This window comes from Vicugna pacos, unplaced genomic scaffold (genome assembly GCF_048564905.1).
Source record: "Vicugna pacos unplaced genomic scaffold, VicPac4 SAC-SAT, whole genome shotgun sequence".
NCBI lineage: Eukaryota > Metazoa > Chordata > Mammalia > Artiodactyla > Camelidae > Vicugna > Vicugna pacos.
The window spans coordinates 17,778,736-17,801,423 of NW_027328721.1; the positions used below are offsets into that span (position 1 = coordinate 17,778,736).

Genomic DNA, 22,688 nt, shown 5'->3' on the forward strand with positions numbered 1-22,688 from the left:
CACTCATGTTGCTTTAAATGGCATCATTTTATTATTTTTTTATGGATGTGCATTATTCCATTGTATAAATATACAACTTCCTTATCCAGTCATCTGTCCTCTTGTTAATCTTACTGGGGAAGCCAAATCTTACTGGAGAGACCAATGCTCACTTTCTAGGTCACAAGTGGAATAGTCAATTTGTTTTGGCTTGCTTTGAACTGAAAATTGTTGAGTTAGAGGATTTCATTTCCTATGATGATGCCTTTTTCCACACAGTAATGTTCCCACTGTTTAGTCATACCTTTCCTGAATCTCCCTACATGGACAGAAATGTCAAGCTTCACCATGAGAGACACAAGCTCATAGACTTTATACTTCCAGAATGATTCAAGATTTGGATGTAAGACTCAGGCTAGAATCAGTGCATTAAGTTGTTCAACAAATAAATTACACAGACTTAGTATATGCCAACCTCAGACACTGGCTGCAAGTGGAGTCAGGGTATTCACAAACCAGAAAGCATCACTGAGTTTATGTCCAGAGTTTTTACTTGGGCTTTATAATTTATTAAATCATTGGACACATGATTAATCTCCATCTCCAGCACCATCTCCTCCCATCTTCCCAGAGTCCAGCATGGCCCTAATTTTCAACCCTCTAATTATGTGGTTGGTCATTCTGGGATTAGCCCTCATGCTGAAGTTAACTTGGGGCCCACTACCATGAGTCACCTCATTAGCATAATAGACACTCTTCTCACTCAAGAAATTCCAAGAGATTTGAAGTTCTGTGTCTGGTACCAGAAATAAAGGACAGATATTTTATTTATTATACCACTGGTAATAACTCTAAAAATTTGGTATGCATGAGAACTACAAAGGAGATTGTTTAAAATTTTACCCTTTGTAGAACTGAATTGAGGCTCAGAACTTCCTAACTTTCAGGAGCACATAAAGAATGTTACATTGCTGATGAGCATGTAAATTGGTACAATCACCTGAGAAGCAAATATCTGTCAGTATCTACTTTAACCTGAACATACAGATAAACCTATTCCAGCAAATCTGCTTCTAGGTAAATACCTAATATAAGTGGCCACTGTCAGGAAAAACTGAAACATTTTGAAACACACACTCAACAACACTAAAGATTACTTGTTGTCTGTCTAGCTCACCCTTTGAATATTTCAAATTCAATGTTACTGAGCTATTTTCTAACTCTGTAGGTAGTAGGAAACATACAGTGCTATAAATTATTATTTTTCTGTAGAAATGTTAATGTACTAAATCTTGTGGAATGTAATTGCTGGGTACCATTGACTCAGTGTGCTGTAGTTTGTCTAGATTTCTTCTGTAAAGGAAACCTTCATCTCCTCTCTAAGTCACCATTTCTAAGAGGGACAACACTTAAATTGGTGTGAAATACAAGACTTATAAAATATGAGAGCACATCTTAATTTGAGCTTCTAGTCTTTTACATTCTGGCCTCAAGCATCATTTCCAAATTCCCCTTTTTATTTCCTTTTCTCAACTCATATCCAAAGACTGTTACTGACACTTCAGCCATCTTGCATGATGTCTTCATCCATTACCCAATTCCTCTCCCAGCATGCATGCGCACACACACAAACATGACCACTTCCACCTGGTTTCCTTTCCTCTTTGAACTTTTTGAGCACAACTGTGAGACACTTAAATTTCAATTATACATCATCTTACATATTTACCTTAGTGCATACCAATCTCTCCTTTTGCTTGGCAAGTTCTGAAGGCTTATCCTTCCTGTTATTAACTGATTTTTTACCTGGTCCTGGGGTGGCATCTTTTATGCATATGAGTTGAAAGAGAAGCAGTCAAGTGAATGGTTGATGAAGAAGTATAAAAATTGCCATGTAGGAAAATCTAGGACAGCAAAAAGAAAGAAATAAACAAAAATAATTGGTCATGCAGAGAAACTGTGAAACCAATGATCTTTATGCTTTAAGTCCAGGATTACCTCCCTGCCTAGTTCATTGGAATTCAAACCTAGGAATTTGCGCATGTGGTCCCACACCAGCTCCACTTTCTGCTTCTGCTATTCATTCTTGTGGAATTTTCTGTATGACATCTGCCTTCAGCCTGTCTTTGTCTTCTGGTTTCTGCTTATGTCCCTTCATCCCAGTTCTTAGTGACTTGTCAGATGTCTCTGAGATCACAGCGATGAAGTTCCTTATACTATGTCTGGTGCAGGGTAGGTGCTCAGTGAGGATTTTCCTTCTTCTTAAAGTAGCTCAGATTTGTTATTATGCTTCCCGTGGAAGTGAGCAAAAGGCTTTTATTAAATTAGGACATAAAAGCAACCTGTGTTGTCAAAGATGTTAGCCTGAAGCAAAATTCCAAGTTGGATGCTTGGAGAGTCAGTGGGAGCACCACAGGAACCTCTCCCTCCTTGTCTCTCTAGATGGACTCACTTGCTCATTGTCCTTTAGGGGCTTAAGGAGCAAGTCTGAACTCACAGCTCCTTGTTCACATCAGAGGCTGCCATCCAACCACTGTGGCCCTGACTCGACCCTCTCCTCCAGCAGCACCAGCTCAACTCCAGAGTAGAAGCTGAGAGCAGTGTCTGTAGATCAGAGTCCAGAGAGCTAGCTCTTCCTGCATAAAGTGGGGTGCCCCTGCATTGAGCTGTGTTGAATGGCAGCAAGCATCCACTTTTTAGCAGGTAGGGCTTCCCCCTTCCCAACTCTCTCACCCTTAGGGTATCTTCCCCCTCTCCCCTTTCTCCCCTCCATCCTTCTCTAACACACCATTGAATAGATGATGCTGGCTTGCAGCTGTTAACTTAGTTCTTTTTTATAAACCCAGTAGTTTATTTCAAAGTAGAAATTTTAGGTTTACTGGAAAAAAATCCCACTACAATTGACACTTATACAGACACTAGACTACTGTACATTTAAAAAGAGAAAAAATCAAGAAGGGCCAATGTGGTGGATTAGAACGACACTCTTAGCTCACCCTCTCCCACAAATGCACCAAGACTGACATCCACTGACCCACTTATCCAATCAGGAAGTCTGCTGAACTTTGACAGAACCTTACTTTCATCAAAAGACAAAACACGTCATTAATCTGGTAGGAGAAAAGGAAAATAAAAGGAAGAAAAAGGGAAATAGTGCAGTCCAGTCCCATGGGGAGGGAGCAGCTCATTTGCTGGGTCTCTCCCACTCCAATGAAGAGGTCAGCTGGATGGAGGGGGGACCTCTGAGGCTTGAAATAGTATAGAATAGCCCTTGACTGACAGAACAAAGATAAATGGGCAAAAAGTGTCCTCATGATCCCCAGGCTTAGACACCAACCAGCAGGTGTGGGATGAAACAGACTGCCTGAGCCTGATGGAGGACTTGGGCCAACTGTACAGAGGTAACCTCAGGAGATTTCAATGTGCTGTGTGCCATCGCTGGAAAGGTATACAGAGCAGAACAACATAAGTCCCCTATAAAATATAAAAAAAAAAAAGGAAAAGCAACACTGCTGGTGTGCCCTGGGGGGGAGGGGTGCCATAGCTTTTGTCTTTGAATACTTGTGGCATCATTTCTGGTGCCTTTTCTGGAGAAGAGAGGTGGGACTCAACCACACCCACCATATACTCTAATGTGCACCCAGGTGGAGGCAGGGTTGAAATCTCAGTCCCTACCTAGGGGCTCTGAAACCTCATAGGTGGGACTCAGATTTGTTTACAGCCCCAGGCAAATAGGAAAGTTCTGCTTCAGTACCTCTGTGAACTCATGCTTCTAAGACAAACAAGAAGGGTTCTGGCACAGAGCAGGGGTGATGCCTGGTATGGCCATTTTATCCAAGTTCACCTAAAGAGCATGGAACTGAAGTGAAGTTAGGAGGGGCACTGAAAGGCAGAGAGACCCAACCACCTAACATGCACAAGTGCACCACCACAATACAGCATTTGGAGGAGACATGAGACATGGCACTAGGAGAAGCACAGATCAGGGGCACAACTGGAGGGCCTCTGGAACCAGTGAGTGGAGTTCATGCAGCAGGGTGAGAACAGGAACAGCGACAACCACAAAATAAAAAGGAGATCTCACTTAATAGCCAGGGAAGACTCTTGCTACCAGATCACAGGCAAAATCCCCAACAAAAAGAATAACAAGCAAAAGACAGGAAGACATAGCAACCACCCATACTTCAGACAGAGCTATCAACAAAATTATTAAGAGCACATAGTGCCCACAAGAACACATCCACATTTTTTCACTTTTTCTTTTACTTTTTAAATTTTTACTTTTAAAATATTTTTATGTTTCTGTTTAACCCCTTTTAAAATTGGACTTTAAAATATTTTAAATTGTTTTTAGTTTGTTTCAATTTCATTTTTATTTCTCTTTGCTTTATTCTTCTATTATCGATTAGACTATGTTCTCAATTTTTTTCTTCTTTTAAGCTTTTTAAATTTCTCACAATTTGCTTTTTATCTCTTTGTTTTGTTCTCTTATTAAAATCAGCTTTCAGATATTATTTTCTAATTTTAAGACTTTTAAAATTTGTCTCAATTTTTATTCCTCTTTGACTTGTTCTGTTATTGTTCATAATCTGTTTTCAAATCTTATTCTCTTCTTTTAATTTTTTTTAGCTTTATTTCTGCATCTGTTTTAGGTAAATAAGTAGAAAGAAAACCTTTAGAAACAGAAGAGATAACTGATGCTCCATAATCAATAGTGCAGGAGAGATATAAGTAAAATAAAGAAGTAGAGGAACAACTCCCATTTAAAAGAACAGGTAAAATCCCCTGAAAGAATGATCAATGAAATAGACCTTGATAATCTATTAAATCATGTTTTCAAAAAAAGAGAGATAAAAGTACTAAAGATACAAAAAGAGATTGTATATAGAGGCAAAGAATATGGCAAATAGGAAATTGAAACTTTATAAAGAGGAGTGAATTAAAATAGGAAAACAAATTTGCTGAGATAAGAGCTGAGTTAAAAGTTGTAAAAAAAAAAGTAGGCTACTTAATGCAGAAGAATTAATAAGTGGTTTAGAATACAGGACAACAGAAATCAACTAATCAGAACAGAAGAGAAGAAAACAAACAAAAACCAATGAAAGAACAAAATTCAATGAAAACAATTATCCTGTGGGATACTATAAAGTTTGCCAAAACCTACACATAGCAGGGGTCTCAGAAGGAGAAAAAAAAGCAAAAGGGATTGAAAAAGTATTTGAAGAAATCATAATTAAGAACTTCTGAAACATAAAAAAGCAATCAGATATACCAATACAGGAAGTACGAAGGGACCCAAACAAGAAGAAACAAAACAGACACACACTAAGATATATTATAATCAGCATGGCCAGGGTTAAAGATAAAGAAATGATTCTAAAGTCATAAGGAGAAAAACAGAGTTAGTTACAAAGGAAAACTCATAAGGCTTTCAGCTGATTTCTCTACACAAACACTACAAGCTAGAAGGGAGTGGCAAGATATATTCAAAGTCCTGAATGAAAAACAAAAAGATTCAGCCTAGGATAATTTATCCAGCAAGTCTATTCTTTAGAATAGCAGGAGAAATAAATATCTTCACAGACAAGCAAAAATAAAAGTATTTAGCAACACTAAATCTATACTAAAAGAAATATTGAACGGTATAGTCTAAATCGAAAAGAAGCAGGTTGATTTTGAAAGGAGAAAACCATAATTGGAAAGGTGATAACTACCATGAATTACAACAGAATAAACATGGAATTGTAAAAGAAGACATCTAAATCATTAAGAGTGGGAGAGGGGAGCAAGAAAATATAGAGTTTTCTTCATTCTTTAATTTGTTCATTCTCTGTAGGATGGGTTTGAGCTTATATTACTATAAGTTTAAAACAAACAGATACAGTAATGGGTTAATATATGTACAAAATTGGGTAACCATAAGACAAAAACTTACAAGAGAGTCACAAAAACTAAAAATTAATGAAGATAATAGAAAGGAAAATTTTAAAAAATAAACACACACACAAGAAAAAGAAAGGAACAAGGGGAAAAGTGCCAAATCAACTGCAAAATTAAGTTTAAAATGGCAATAAACCAAAGTTGATCAGAAATTACTTTAAATTTCAATAAATTAAATGTTCTAATGAAAAGACATAGAGTGACAGACTGGAAAATAAAACAAGAACCTACAATATGACACATACAAGAGACCCACCTTTAGGAAAAGGACACAAATAGACTGTGAAAAAGATATTACACACACCCAGAAATGAACCCACAAACTTTTGGTCAACTCATCTTCGACAAAGGAGGCAAGAATATACAATGGAATAAAGACAGTCTCTTCAGCAAATGGTGTTGGGAAAACTGGACAGCAGCATGTAAAACAATGAAGCTAGAACACACCCTTACACCATATACAAAAATCAACTCAAAATGGATTAAAGACTTAAACATAAGACAAGATACAATAAACCTCCTAGAGGAAAACATAGGCAAAACATTATCTGACATACATTTCAAAAATTTTCTCCTAGAAGAAATAAAAGCAAGAATAAACAAATGGGACCTAATGAAACTTACAAGCTTCTGCAGAGCAAAGGAAACCAGAAATAAAACAAGAAGAAAACCTACGGAATGGGAGAAAATTTTTGCAAGTGAAACCGACAAAGGCTTGATCTCCAAAATATATAAGCAGCTCATACGACTCAATAAGAAAAAAATAAACAACCCAATGCAAAAATGGGCAGAAGACCTAAACAAGCAACTCTCCAAGGAAGACATACAAATGATCAAAAAGCACATGAAAAAGTGTTCAATATCACTAATTATCAGAGAAATGCAAATCAAAACTACAATGAGGTATCACCTCACACCAGTCAGAATGGCCGTCATTCAAAAATCCAAAAATGACAAATGCTGGAGAGGCTGTGGAGAAAGGGGACCCCTCCTACACTGCTGGTGGGAATGCAGTTTGGTGCAGCCACTATGGAAAACAGTGTGGAGATTCCTCAAAAGACTAGGAATAGACTTACCATATGACCCAGGAATCCCACTCCTGGGCTTGTACCCAGAAGGAAATCTACTTCAGGATGACACCTGCACCCCAATGTTCATAGCAGCACTATTTACAATAGCCAAAACATGGAAACAACCTAAATGTCCATCAACAGGTGACTGGATAAAGAAGATGTGATATATTTATACAATGGAATACTACTCAGCCATAAAAACCGACAACATAATGCCATTTGCAGCAACATGGATGATCCTAGAGAATGTCATTCTAAGTGAAGTAAGCCAGAAAGAGAAAGAAAAATACCATATGAGATCGCTCATACGTGGAATCTAAAAAACAAAAACAAACAAAAACAAAGCATAAATACAGGACAGAAATAGACTCATGGACAGAGAATACAGACTTGTGGTTACCGGGGGAGGGGTAGAGGGTGGGAAGGGATAGACTGGGATTTCAAAATTGTAGAATAGATAAACAAGATTACACTGTATAGCACAGGGAAATATACACAAAATGTTATGATAAATCACAGAGAAAAAAAAGTGACAATGAGTGTGTATATGTCCATGAATGACTGAAAAATTGTGCTGAACACTGGAATTTGACACAACAATGTAAAATGTTTATGAATCAATAAAAAATGTAAAAAAAATAAAATAAAATAAAAAATAAATTAATTTAAAAAAGATATTACACACAAACAGAAATGAAAAGAAAGCAGGAGTAGCAATACTGATTTCACACAACATGAAATTTAAAACAAAGACCATAAAGAAAGATGAAGAATGTTTTACGATTTAAGAAGCAATACAAGATGAAGATACTACATCCATTAACATAACTATACCCAATGTAGGAACAACTAAATACATAAAGCAAATACTAACAGATATAAAAGGAGAAATTGCTGGGAATAAAATAATGGTAGGAAATTAAAACATCCCATTATCCTCACTGGAAGATCTTCCAGATGCAAATTTAATAACGCAACTGAAACTAAATAATACCATACATAAATTAGATGTGGTTGATATTTCACAACATTATATCCTAAAAAAATACAATATACATTCTTCATAAGTGCACATGGAACATTTTCTAGGATGGATTATGTACTTGGGTACAAAAAAAGACTCAACAATTTTAAGATGATAGTAGTTATTTTAAGCATTTTTTCTGAACACAATGCATGAAACTAGAAATCAAATACAGAAAAACAAAGGAGAAAGAAATGACAGCATGATAATTAAACAACATGATACTAAGAAACCAATGGGTCAATGATAAAATCAAAGAAGAAATTAAAAAATACTTTGAGACAAGTGACAAAAATCACAACCACACAAAATCTTTGGGATGCAGATAAGCATTCCTAAGAAGAAAGTTCATTGCAATAAAGGTCTTCTTCAAAAAAGATGAACAATCTGAAATAAACAACTAACCAACTAAAAGAATTAGAAAAAGAAGAGCAAACAAAACCTAAAGTCAGCAGAAGGAAGAAAACAATAAATATCAGGGAGGAAATAAATAAAATAGAGATTTAAAAAACAATAGAAAAGGTCAATCAAACAAAGAGCTGTTTTTTTTGAAAGAGTAAATAAAATTGAAAAACCTCAGGCCTAGCTCACAGAGAAAAGACAGAGCGCAATCAAAACAAGAAAGGAAAATGGAGAAATTACAACCAATACCACAGAAATTCAAAATATCATATGAGAATACTGTGAACAACTTTATGGAAAATAAATTAATAACCTTGAAGAAACAGACAAGTTTCTGGAAACATACAGTCCACATGACTGAATCAAGAATAAATTGACCACTAGAACAAACTGATCACTAGAAATGAAATTGGATAAGCAAAAAAAAAAAAAAACTCCCAACGAACAAATGTCCAGGACTGCATGGCTTCACTGGAGAATTCTATCATACATACAAAGAAGAACTCATACTGGTCTTTCTCAAAATCTTTCAGAAGTTTGAAAAGGAAGGGGTACTCCCAAACTAATTCTATGAAGTCACCATCACCCTGATACAAAACCAGACAAAGACACTACCAAAAAAGAAACTCACAGATCAATATCAGTGAGGAAACATAGATACAAATATTCTCAACATAATATTAGCAAGCAGAATCCAACAGCACATAGAAAAGATCATATACCATGATCAAGTTGGGTTCATCCTAGGAACACAGAATGGCTCAACATATGCAAATCAATCAATGTAATACACCCTAACAACAAGAGAAAGGACAAAAACCACATGATCATCTTAATAGATGCAGAAAAAGCATTTGATAAGATTCACCACCCATTATGATAAAAATCCTCACCAAAGTAGGTATTGAGGGGACATATCTTAACATAAGAAAAGCTGTTTATGACAAATCTACAGCTAGCATAGAACTCAATGGTGAAAAGCTGAAAACCTTCCTACTAAAATCTGGCAAAAGGCAAGGTTCTCCACTCTCACCATTTCTATTCAACATAATCTTGGAAGTCCAAGCCACTGCAATCAGGCAAGAAAAAGAAATAAAAGAGATCCAAATTGGAAAAGAAGCTAAAAAATCCTCACTATATGCAGAGGACATGATACTATATATAGAAAACCCTAAAAGGTCCATGCAAAAACTACACGAACTAATGAAAGAATTTGGCAAGGTACAAGGATACAAGATCACAAGATTAATGTACAAAAGGATACAAGATTAATGTACAAAAATCAGTTGCATTTCTTTACACTAATGATGAATCAACAGGAAAAGGAAGTAAAGAAACAATCCCTTTTAAAATTACACCTAAAGTAATAAAATATCTAGGAGTAAATCTAACCAAGGAAGTGGAAGACTTATACATGGAGAACTACAAGGAAATTAAAGGAAATTTTAAAAAATGCAAAGATATCCCATGCTCCTGGATCGGACAAATCAGTATTGTTAAAATGGCCACATTTCCCAAGGCAATCTACAGATTTAATGCAATCTCTATCAAATTACTAAGGACATATTTCACAGAACTGGAACAAATCATTATAAAACTTATATGGAATCACAAAAGACCCAGAATTGCCAAAACATAACTGAAGGAAAAGAATGAGGCTGGAGGAACAACCCTCCCACACTTCAGCACATACTACAGAGCTACATTAATCAAAACAGCATGGTATTGATACAAAAACAGACATATCAATGGAACAAAATAGCCCAGCAATGAACCCACAATCTTTTGGTCAATTAATCTTCAACAAAGGAGGCAAGAACATACAATGGAATAAAGACAGTCTCTTCAACAAATGGTGTTGGGAAAACTGGACAGCAGCATGTAAATCAATGAAGTTAAAATACTCCCTCTCGCCATACACAAAAATAAACTCAAAATGGATTAAAGACTTAAACATAAGACGTCACAATAAACCTCTTAGAAGAAAACATAAGCAGAACATTATCTCACATACATCTCAGCAATGCTCCCCAGGGCAGTCTACCAAAGAAATAGATATAAAAGTAGAAATTAACAAGTGGGACCTAATTAAACTTGCAAGCTTTTGCACAGCAAAGGAAACCATAGGCAAAACAAAATAGCAACCTATGGAATAGGAGAAAATATGTGCAAAAGATGAAACTGACAATGCTTGATCTCCAGAATATATAAACATCCCATATGACTTAATAAGAAAAAGACAAACCACCTGATCCAAAAATGGGCAAAACACCTAAACAAGCAATTCTCCCATGAAGACATACAAATGCCCAAAGGCACATGAGAAAATACTCAATGCCACTAATTATCAGAGAAATGCAAATTAAAACTACAATGAGGTTTCACCTCACACCAGTCAGAATGACCATCATTCAAAAGTCTATAAATGACAAATGATGGAAAGGGTGTTGTTCAAAAGGGACCCTCGTACACTGTTGGTGGCAATGTAGTTTGGTGTAGCCATTGCGGAAAACAGTATGGAGAGTCCTCAAAAGACCAAAAGTAGACTTACCATATGATGCAGTGTTCCCACTCCTGGGCATATATACAGAAGAATCCTTAATTCAGAAAGACACCTGCACCCAAATGTTCATAGCAGCACTAGTTACAATAGCCAAGACACGGAAGTAACCTAAATGTTCATTGACAGATGACTGGATAAAGAAGTTATGGTATATTTATACAATAGAATACTACTCGGCCATGAAAATTGAGAACATATTGCCATTTGTAGCCACGTGGATGTCCCTGGAGAATGTCATTCTAAGTGAATTAAGCCAGAAAGAGAAAGAAATATACCACATATCACTTATATGTGGACTCTAAAATTTAAGACCAATGAACTTATATGTAAAACAGAAACAGACTCATAGACATATAATACAAACTTGTGGTTGCCAGGGGAGAGGGGATTTGGAAAGGAAAAGCTGGGAATTTGAGATTTGCAGATACTGAGTGACATATATAAAATAGATAAATAAGTTTTACTGATAGCACAGGGAATTATATTCAATATCTTGTGGTAGTCAATTTTTTAAAAAGAATATGAAAATTAATATATGTATATTTATGTATCACTGAAGACTAGTGCTGTGCACCATAAATTAAGGCATTGTAAACTAAGTATAACTCAATTTTAAAAAGTAAAAAAAAAAGTTGTCATTAAACTAGCAAAAATGCTCAGAGAGCGCATACAGATGAACCCACTGCCTCTGTCAAAATGAAATCACAGTGGGTTAGGAGGGAACTTGCACTGATTTCGAAAAAAACAGGCAATGAGCCCAAACCAAAGTTAATATCTTCCACTCCGTTTTTCCCTTGGGGCTTCATTCTCATGGAAATCCGACATGGAAGGGAAGTGTTAGGGACTTCAGGCTAGCTGACGCTCACTCCATGTTCTCTGATCAGCCATCTTAGCTGCCACAGGGGAGCGAGTGTCTCACTCCAAGTGGAAGAACACAGCACCAAGGCAGTGAGGGACCTCAAATACATCCACAGCATAAAGAAACAGTTTCTCAAAACATTTTGAGATATATGTCTATCAATCAGCATCATCAAATTATTCACTTGTATGTACTGCTTATGAAGCCATCACTATGGTCTCTGAGGGTACTAGAATTACAAGAGTTTACAAGATCTGACAAATAACAATGAGTTTTTCTTCTGTCTTTAAAATTTAAAGAAATTGAAAACATTATTTTGGTGGGCTAGCTGCCTCCATTGAGAAAAATTTAAAGAAGCACAGCTACAAATATAAATATCAAACCAAGCTCGGTCTCTGTACTGATCACTGGTCCCTGGCAGACACAAGATGGAAATGTGTAGCTCAAGATCTTGGCATGAATTACTTCCTATTAATTTGTCATTAACAGTAAATTCTGTTAAACAAATTTAATCTTATTGATTTGTTTTCGAAAATAAAGACCTCTCACTTAAAAAATAAAAATCTTCAAAACCTTTTAAAAATGGGCAACTTGCTATAGCCTGGTTTATATTAGACATTAGGAAGGTCTTCCATTGTCTTCTTATTTACACTTTCACGTGCAATAAAGAAAAATCAGGATGCAGTTTAATCTAGTTCTTTTAAAAGATCTCTGAAGCCACCATAGCAAGATAGATAGGTTGATTCACACACTACCTTCTCCAAATTTCAGATAATTTTTACAAGTGTCATTTATTCCAAATTTGGAAACACCCTGAAGGAAGGTAGGGACGAACGGTGGTAGGAGACACACTGTAACTATAGGAAGGACCTTACCTCTTCCCTGAACGTGTAGAAGAGCAGAGTGAGTCGTACTTCTGGAGAGCAGAGAGGAACCGAGTGCAGGTTCCACCGTGGACCTGCTGAGGGTAGGGTTGGCGGGGTGCTGTTGATGAGCATGTGCTCCGAGGAAAGGTGGGGTCAGGGAGTCCAGAATCACTGGAAATGGTTTCCTGGGACATGTGTCTAGAACCGGATGGCCTGGAATGGAACTAGCATGCACAGAATTCCACAGTCCCACAAAGGTAGTTTCCCAGGTCCATGAACAACCAGGACCACAGGTGTGGGGTAGATGAAGGCCACTGTCTGAGAAAGTGGGAACAGGCCATGAACAGCAGTGAGGGTGTATGTGTCGGGGCTGGGAGGTGGGGTAATTCTTAAATCTTAGTTCACATGAAGACTACAAGAGACTGGGTGTGGAGAGGCCAAAGTCAGGGTGAGGTAAAGTAGTGGGGTATTTTTGTAGAAGGACACACTGAGGCTTGGTGATGTGTTAAAAATAGGGGAGTACCCCTGGTTTTTTGTTTGGGGAGACTAAAACTGACAGCAGTGGAATGAGAGGTGGATTGGAGGAAAGAAAGGACATGGTGATGTAGTGAAGACACTCTTCTTGGGAGGTGAGGAGACTGGAACAGAAGTAAAATGTCTCTTTTCTCCAAAGGGATCCTCAAAGGCACAGAGAGTTCAGAAGTACCCCATTCTTCTCCCATTACCTGTTGCTTTCAGGGACTCCATGAGGGATAGGGAAACCACCTGCTTGATTATCACAGTAGAGAGCATCCTTGGTGAAGTGGAAAAACTTAAAAATTATATTTGAAATTATATTTTCTGAAGGCATCCATTTAAGAGGTTGCCATTGGGGTTCTTTTTTGAGAAGACTTGGACTTACAAATAAGTGCAATATATCCATTGAGATCTGCCCTGTCCAAAGTGGCAGCTGCTAGAGGGAAGGGTATAGCTATGTGATAGAACATGTGCTCAGCCTACACGAGGTCCTGGGTTCATTCCCCAGTACCTCCATTAAATATAAATCAATAAAAACCTAATTACCCTCCCAAACAAACAAAACAAAAACCAAAAAATGCACAGAAAATAAAGTGGCAGCCGCTAGCCACGTGTAACTATTGCTTACTTGATACATAGCCAGCTGAAGTTGAGATCGCGGTACGTGTAAAATAGACTCAGATTTTGAAGGTCTAGTATGAATAAAAGCATATGAAATATCTCATATTTTTTTCTGTTGATTATATGCAGCAATGATAATATTTTGGCTCTATTGGATTAAATATAAATATATTGCTAAAATCAATTCCTTTTTATTTTTTACTTCTTTAAAAAAGTTGGGGAGGCTTCTGGAAAATTTAAAATTACATGAGTTGTTTGCATTATATTTGGACATCCCCTGAGTTGATTCACCAGAAATGTACTTTTGAAAGTCCTGTTCATTTTATGAAGTTTTGTTTAATTATTAGAATTACGTTTTCATGCTGTAACCTTTACCAGCCTTCTGTCTGAAATCAAGCTCAGTAAGGAGCTGGCGTTTTTGGTTTTCCTTTGTGAATTTGATGAATGATTGCATTACTGTTTTGTGTTTTCTTTTCCAAAATTTAATTGTGTGCTGGTTAATTCCAGGATAGTGATGTCTGAGTTTTTTTGTTTTTGTTTTTTTTCTCTTTCCCTTTTTAAATGTAAAATTGCACCATCCTGGAAATAGTTATCTCAGGGTATTAGGAATTATTTTTTAAAACATTCACCTCTCAAAATTCCTTCACTGGGCCTGGCAGCTCACACCATGACTCTATTGCTCTTTAGAGCTGCAATTTCAGAACATTTTATTGACATATATTTGATTTACAATGTTGTGTTAATTTCAGGTGTACAGCAGGGTGATTCAGTATATATATATTTTTTTCTTTTTCAGATTCTTTTCCACTGTAGGTTATTACAAGAAATTGAATATAGTTCCTTGTGATATACAGTAGGTCCTTGTGCTTATCTATTTAATATATAATGGTATATATAAAATATATATGTATCTGTTAATACAGCCTCTTTTTGGATGCAAACAACATAGGTTGGGGCTCGGAGCCTTGAAAAACGAACACTACTAAGGCCATCCGCCCAGGCTTTGGGGGCTTTCTGAGTTTGTCTGCCCTCCAGGTGAAGGCAATGGCTCCTGTCATGGGATGTGATGGTGCTTGGGCATCAGGGCTCTTTCCTGTAGCCACCACTGGGTGTCCTCAGTGAGCAGGGCAGAAAAATTGATGCCTACTCTGAAGTGGACGGGGGGTTCTGTGGACAGTGTGTTCTCACAATATTATCTTTTTCTGAGTGGCAGGGGATAATTATTTGACAACTTCTCTGTGACTGACAAGAAATGTGTGTGATAGAGTAGCCTTTCACATCTTACTTCTTAAAGCAATCACTTTCCCTCCCTTTTTGTTACAAAAGAATTTATGTTGTTGGGAAAACTACTCATTAGGTGGACTTACCATAGTCACGGCCTTATGCCACTTAACCATATTTTCTTCTTGTGCTTTCGAGAACATTGTAAAGCTGATAGAAAGAAAACAAGTAGGAGGGAATACTCCCAAACTCATTCTATGAGGCCACCATCAGTCTGATACCAAAAACAAGCAAAGACACCACCAAAAAAGAGAATTAAAGACCAATATCACAGAAGAACATAGATGCAAAAAATCCTCAAGAAAATACTAGCAAATAGAATGCAACAGCACATAAAAAAGATCATGCATCATGATCAAATGGGGTTCATCCCAGGGACACAAGTGTGGTTCAACACATGCAAATCAATGTAATACTTCACAGCAACAGGAGAAAGGACTAAAACCACATGATAATCTCAATAGATGCAGAAAAATGCACTTAATAAAATTCAATGGAGAACTATAAAACATTGACGAAGGAAATTAAAGAAGTTTCTAAGAAATGGAAAGATACCCCATGGTCCTGGATTGGAAGAATCAATATTGTTAAAATAGTCATACTGTCCAAAGCAATCTACAGATTTAATGTGATCTCTATCAGATTACACAGGACATTTTTTATAGAATTTGAACCAATAATCTTAAATTTATATGGAATCACAAAAGACCCAGATTTGCCAAAGCAATATTGAAGAAAAAGAATGAAGCTGGAGGAATAACCCTCCCAAACTTCAGACAACACTACAGAGCTACAGTCATCAGAACAGAATGGTATTGACATACACACAGGCACATGGATCAATGGAACAGACTAGAAAGCCCAGAAATAAACCCACAGACCTACAGTCAATTAGTCTTTGACAAAGATAGGCAAGAAAATACAGTGAGTAAAGACAGTCTCTTCAGCAAATGGTGTTGGGAACACTGGACAGCAGCAGGTAAATCAATAACGTTAGAATAACTCCCACACACTATACACAAAAATAAACTGAAAATGGCTTAAAGAATTAAATATAAGACAAGACACTCTAAATCTCCTAGAAGAAAACATAGGCAAAACATTCTCTGACATAAATCTTAGCAATATCCTCCTCGGGCAGTCTACCTACAATAGAACTCCTAGACACCTCTTCATACCACGATTCCACAGTGTTCAAATCAGTAATTCACTTGTGCAGCTGGGTAATAATCCACAGATGCCAGACCACTGGGCTTTTCTAGATTTCTTGTAATGTCAAAGAAATCCAGAACAGTCATTAGCTATTTGAAGAAATCTTTGGTATCTCATTTTACAGTTAAAATTTTTTATTTCATTTTTCTAAAATTCAAAACTTCTGATTATATTAAAGCATAATCATACAGACACCCTTTTCAGGTGTACACACTACACTTTTTTCTTATCATTATAAACAAAGTTCAATTAATCAAGAAGTTACAATGAATTACAAATTATGTGCTAGGAAATGAAGCAGATACATAACATGTGAAAAAGAGCAATCTTTATGATAGTTTGGAATCTAGCTGGAGATCTAAGTACTATGTTGTGCCATCAATTACTTGGTTTTGTGTTAATTCCAGATATATAAAAGAATTTTCAAGAAATCTTGTGTGACTAGAAATATGACATAGCTTTGCACCTGAAGGACACTCAGTAAATACTAAAGGAGGGAACAAATGAATGAACAAGAAGAACCAGCATAGCTGTGCAGATACATAGGATTGAGCAGGGTTTTCAACAACCAGCAACACAAAATCTGCTCCTCGCCAAAAAGAGCCCTCAAGTCTAAACACACACCTGAAATATTTCATTGAGTCTAAAGGCACTTATTTGTTTTCATGTCTCAGCTTCTCAGAAATTGATGAGATGGCATAATTTAAAGAGTAGCATTTTTTCTTTCTAATAGTTAAAATAAATGTGTATCTCAAGCTTCTTAAATTTGATCAAACATATCGATTGACCTAAACAAATGTTATTGTATGTAACATGATTTCAAAATTAATCACTTAATACATGCAAATTTAGATCCCTAATTATAACTTTTAATATTCATAACAGCTCAAAAACTTAATGAAATCTTGTGATGTCAAATCCTGTGAATTCTAATTCTTAAAGTTTCAAAACATAAAACAACAAAATTACAACCACTACAAACTCATACAGCACAGCTTAAAATCTAGAGCATGCAGAATCTACAATATTACTGCAAACGGTGCTGTGAGGTAAACAACTGTCGATATTGTAGACAAACCTCAGTTATAGAAACACTGAAGATATTCTTTCCTTTTTACACTAAAAGGTGGAAACCTGGGGAAAAGAAAATAGTTTTTGTTGCTGTAACTTTATAAATAAAGAATAAAATACTAACCATCTTAACATGTAGAAATTTTACTGAAAAACAAAAGGTGTTAACTTCGTATTAATGAATTTAATATTCATTTATAAATTACTCTAATTAAAACTCATACAATCAACATAATGCAGTAACATAATACAAGCAACCTGTTATATTTTATTTTGACCAGGGGAGATGTCATTTAAAAAAAAAAAAGGAAGCAATGAATTTGCCAATGTCTGACTATTATCAGGTAGCTAGGGAAACATTTTGCAGTCTACTGGAAAAGTGCAAACAGGCATGAATAAAACTGCTGACACAACCTTAGTACAGCATCCTAGTCTAATTAGTATAGGAAGATACATCAAGGAAAGAGCTTCCTTACCAATTTTTTTTTATCATTATCAGCCTCAATATCTGAATAGAAAAGGATATGAACTAGTGAAACATTAATCAATTAAGGGAAGAATAAACATAAAATCAGTAGGAGAATCTGCATATATCTATGCACCTACAGATATGTATGTGTGTATAGGAATTTCTCATAAGAATTACATAGTGAATCTGACTTTTGCTATGTACAGGGGTAACTAGTCACTTAATCTTTTTAGTCTTAAGACTCATCACTAGAAAATGAAATAACACTTGTTGAGTATCTGCAATATGCCCATCACTGTGTTAGCTGTTTTATGTAAATTATCTCAATCTCCAAAAGAATCCTACCAGATAATTAGTATTTACTTCACATAAGCAAAACTCAGTCACCTAAATTTGATTCCACTGGCCAAGTCAGCCGAATTCCAAAGCTCTTTTCCTTTACTACATGGTACTATGTATATATAACATGAATGTGAACAGATACTGTCCACTACATAAATCATGACATAGCAATGGGACAGCTAGAGGCTACTGTCTAATTTTTTTCTACATAACACACTTCTGTAGTGAGAATTAGTTCAATCATTCATCATTAAGTGATAAGGTCAGTATAATGTGAAAGTCACATTGGTCCAGAAATAATTGTCTCCTGCATAGCAACGTTCTAAAGCCATGAAGGATGAGCTTTCTCACAGAGTCTTAGCAATATATGATGACCTTAAGGAAAACACCTGACAATCCTGTGGAAGAGGGCAAATAGAGGCCAGTTAATGGATTCAAGAACTACTAGGATTTCTACAATGTTAGACTACCTGGCTGAGCTGTGAACACAAATAAACCATGAAAATGTTTCCCCATGTTTACTTAAAAAAAAAAAAAAAGAGAGAGAGAGAGAGAGAGTAGTATCTAAAAAACAAAGGCTACAACCTGGATCAGAATTTTTAATTTTGACAATTTATCTTTAACAGAATTGAATGCCCTCGTGGACCTACATTTCAAAGTAGAAGACTAACTGATATTGGGTGCAAATGTTCAGCTATACTAGAATTTTATGAGAACTCTTACCAGTTTTGCTAGTACAGAGATTACAAAGCTGCATAGTTCTGAGTGGCTTGTCTGTATTTTTAGGGTATGATTTTGCAGAACTTTAGGTTTTTTCCAGAGACACATATGTTGTTTTACAAGAGAACTGCCTGCATTATGGTATTGTAGAAAACTCAGTTTCACCATGAGCTTTATTCAGACCTAGTCTAAATTCTTCAGTATTTGCAGTTACAGAGTAAAACCAATCTACACTGAGAGGTTAAATAAACTTTATTTCTACTAAACACTAAAAAATTACTTTGTCAAAGCAAATCATTGCCCATTTTTATTTTTACTTTAAGAAATAAGAAAGAGTTGGAGTGAAATATTTGAAATAAACAAAAAATAGAAAATAACATTTTAAAATACAGATTATATTAATAGAAGTAGAATACATGATCTCAAAATTCTCAAAATTATGCTAAATTAAATGTAAATTCTAGTACATACTATATATTAAAAAAACAAATATTTTGAGTCAGTTTAAATTTTTTTTTAATTCCACAAGGAAGATGACATTCATTACAATAATAATACAGGTTTTTCCCTTAGAAGTAGTCTATAGGTAGCATATTTGAGATTATTTTCCTTATGAAAATATCAAATTATTAAGGAGTAAACAATATTTACCAATATTGGCCACAGAGAATAGACTTTACTAAGTTGGCTTCTTCATTTAAATCTTTTTCTGTAATGTGTCTAAGACATCACTAATATTTTAAAAATGTCAAATCCTAATCAAATTTTAACTCTGGTAAATTAAGTTACTAAAAGTTATCAATATTGAAAGTTATTAAATTTCCACTGTGATAAAACAAAATAGGAATCAAAATTAAACAGTCCTGCATATAATAAAATGTTTATTTAACAACTAGAGCTTACACTGCTTAGTAAGTGTTTTACTCTCCTCATTGAGATGACTGAAGATTTCAGAACTAGGCTTCTGTCAATTTTCTAACTCTCAATCTCAAAAGGCTTTTGTTTCTTGATTCCTCCTTCCGTCCTTCCTGTCTGTGAAGAAAAAAGTGATCCCTATCATTCCCAAGACTAATATCAGTCCTTTTGATTTTGTCTACCCCATGTCTCTTCCAGAATCTTGCCCTTTTAATCATCTCCCTTCTGCTTAAAAGTTCAGTTGCTTTAATCTCATTTGTCTCTCTTTCCATGAACATTATTCTTCCTAAGTTTAAAAGATAATGTTGTTCCATGAAACTTACCTGTGTTTTGTGTATTCAGATACCCTGCTGTAAAATGTATCTCTTACTATGACTCACAGTAAAAAAAAAAAAAAAAAAAAAAAAAAAGCTTGAAAGTTACTAAACTAATCTTGTGCCTTCATTTCATAGATGTGAACATTGAACCCACAGATCGGATCTATCAAAATTCACTCACTCAGTAATAGAATCCTTGGCCTTTCAATTCTCTCTATGGACAGAGCTTTTCTTTACTTTTCAAACTATGTCATGACATGGTGTCATTTAGTGACGACCATTTGTCATTATCTTAAGGTTGTCTGTCAATAGACGCTTTATGTTAATATTAAATGAAAACTCAAGTTACTGGTTCCAAGCAAGGTCAGAATTCTGGACCAAAACTATTAACATATTCATTTTGTTCATGTGCATCTCTTTTATTATAGGTCCATGAAGTGCCATTTTTTTCTGTCACCTTCTCCCTTTCTAGGTCATACCTCAGATAATGCTATCTACCTTGGAGCTCAGACTCCATCCTATCTTGTGTGTCTGACTGTAGAGAAGGCAAATGTGTGTATTTTCCCAGTTTTCTAGGATGCTCTTTGACTTGTGGGGTGACATATTGGAGACACTTTACAAAAATGTGTGCTGTTCGGAAAGTAACAGGACTTGCCTTACCCTGTGTGTAGGCTGGAAATGAAGGTCAGTGGTGGGCTTGGCAGTGGCAGCCGCATAGGCTTACTGAGCCGTCCTCCAGCAGGGGGCAGCACTTACTTTACTGCTAGTGGAAGGGAGGGAGAGAGTGTGCGTGTGGGGGGGTAATTTACAATAACTGTAGTATGTGCTTTACTATGTTAAAGAGCTCCTCCCTTCACTCTTGAAATAATTTGATTTCTTTGAATTTGATTTTTGTATAAAGATCTACAGAATTAAATTAGCTGTATTCAAAGAAGTTTAAAAACCCTCCCATCTTTAATAACAATTTTACCATGATTTATCATCATGTTTGTTTAAGGACCATTTAACATTGTTTTTTTAATAGAAGAAAAAACATTTTAACTTTCAAAAATATATTTATTATTTTCTAATTATGCATTTATTACATTTATTTTGAAGTAAAACCTGTAATCATTAATCACTTAGAAAAATCACTGTTAACATTTTTCTATGTGCAATTTTTTAATGTATAAATAAATTTTTTAAATATACAGCTAGACTGAAGCAATATGCTGTATACCAGAAATTGACACAGCATTGTAAACTAACTGTATTTCAATTAAAAAAAATCTAGAAGAAAACATAGGCAAAACATTCTCTGAAATATATCTTAGCAATGTTCTCCTAGGGCAGTAAACCCAGACAATAGAAATAAAAGCAAAAATAAACAAATGAGACCTAATTGAACTTATAATCTTTTCACAGCAAATAAAACAATACACAAAACAAAATGACAACCTATAGAATGGGAGAAAATATTTGCGAATGATGAAACTGACAAGGGCTTAATTCCCAGAATGTTAAAAAAAAAAACAGCTGATACAACTTAATAACAAAAAACCAAACAGTCCTATCCAAAAATGGACAGAAGACCTAAACAAGTAATTCTCCCATGAAGACGAACAAATGGCCAATAGGCACATGAAGAAATGCTCAGTATCGCTAATTATCAGAGAAATGCAAATTAAAACTACAATGAGGTATCACCTCACACCAATCAGAATGGTCATCATTCAAAATTCCACAAATGATAAATGCTGGAGAAAGTGTGGAAAAAAGGGAACCCTCCTACAGTGCTGGTGGGAATGTAGTTTGTTGCAGCTATTATGAAAAGCAGTATGGAGATTCCTTAAAAAACTAAAAACAGACCTAACCTATGACCCAGCAATCCCACTGCTGGGCATACATCTGGAGGGAACTCTAATTCAAAAAGACACATGCACCCCAATAGCAGCACTATTTACTATAACCAACCTAAAATGTCCATCAAAAGATTACTGGATAAACAAGCTGTGGTATATTTACATAATGAAATACTACTCAGCCATATAAAAGAATAAAATAATGTCATTTGCAGCAACATGGATGGACTTGGAGATCATCAGCCTAAGCAAAGGAAGTCAGAATGAGAAAGAAAAATACCATATAATATCACTCATATGTGGAATCTAAATAAAGAATAAAAGACACTGATGGACTCATCTACAAGAGAGAAAGAGACTTGCAGACATAGTAAACAATCTTATGGTTACTGGGGGAAAGGGGATGGGGAGGGACGAATTGAGAGTTTGAGATATGCAAACATTAACTACTATATATAAAAACAGATTAAAAAAACAAATTTCTTCTCTATAGCACAGGGAAATATAGTCAATATCTTGTAGTAATCTATAATGAAAAAAGTGTGAAATGAATATATTTGTGTATATGTATGACTGAAACGTTATGCTGATCACTAGAAATTGAAAAATTGTAACAGTATAATTTTAGAAAAGTTTAATTGACTAAAAAAAAAAGAAAGTCAAGGAGAAGAGAAAAT

At 35.5% G+C, this 22,688-nt stretch overlaps 1 protein-coding gene across 1 annotated transcript in view; it reads right to left on the reverse strand.

The window, feature by feature from the left end:
- Positions 1–1,785: 1,785 nt before the first annotated feature.
- LOC140685391 (junction-mediating and -regulatory protein-like) overlaps positions 1,786–22,688 on the reverse strand; it is a 68,398-nt gene continuing 47,495 nt past the window's right edge. The window contains exon 5 of the mRNA XM_072956910.1: positions 1,786–1,883. The gene's annotated coding sequence lies outside the window, so the exon portion shown is untranslated. The remainder of the gene's footprint in view (positions 1,884–22,688) is intronic.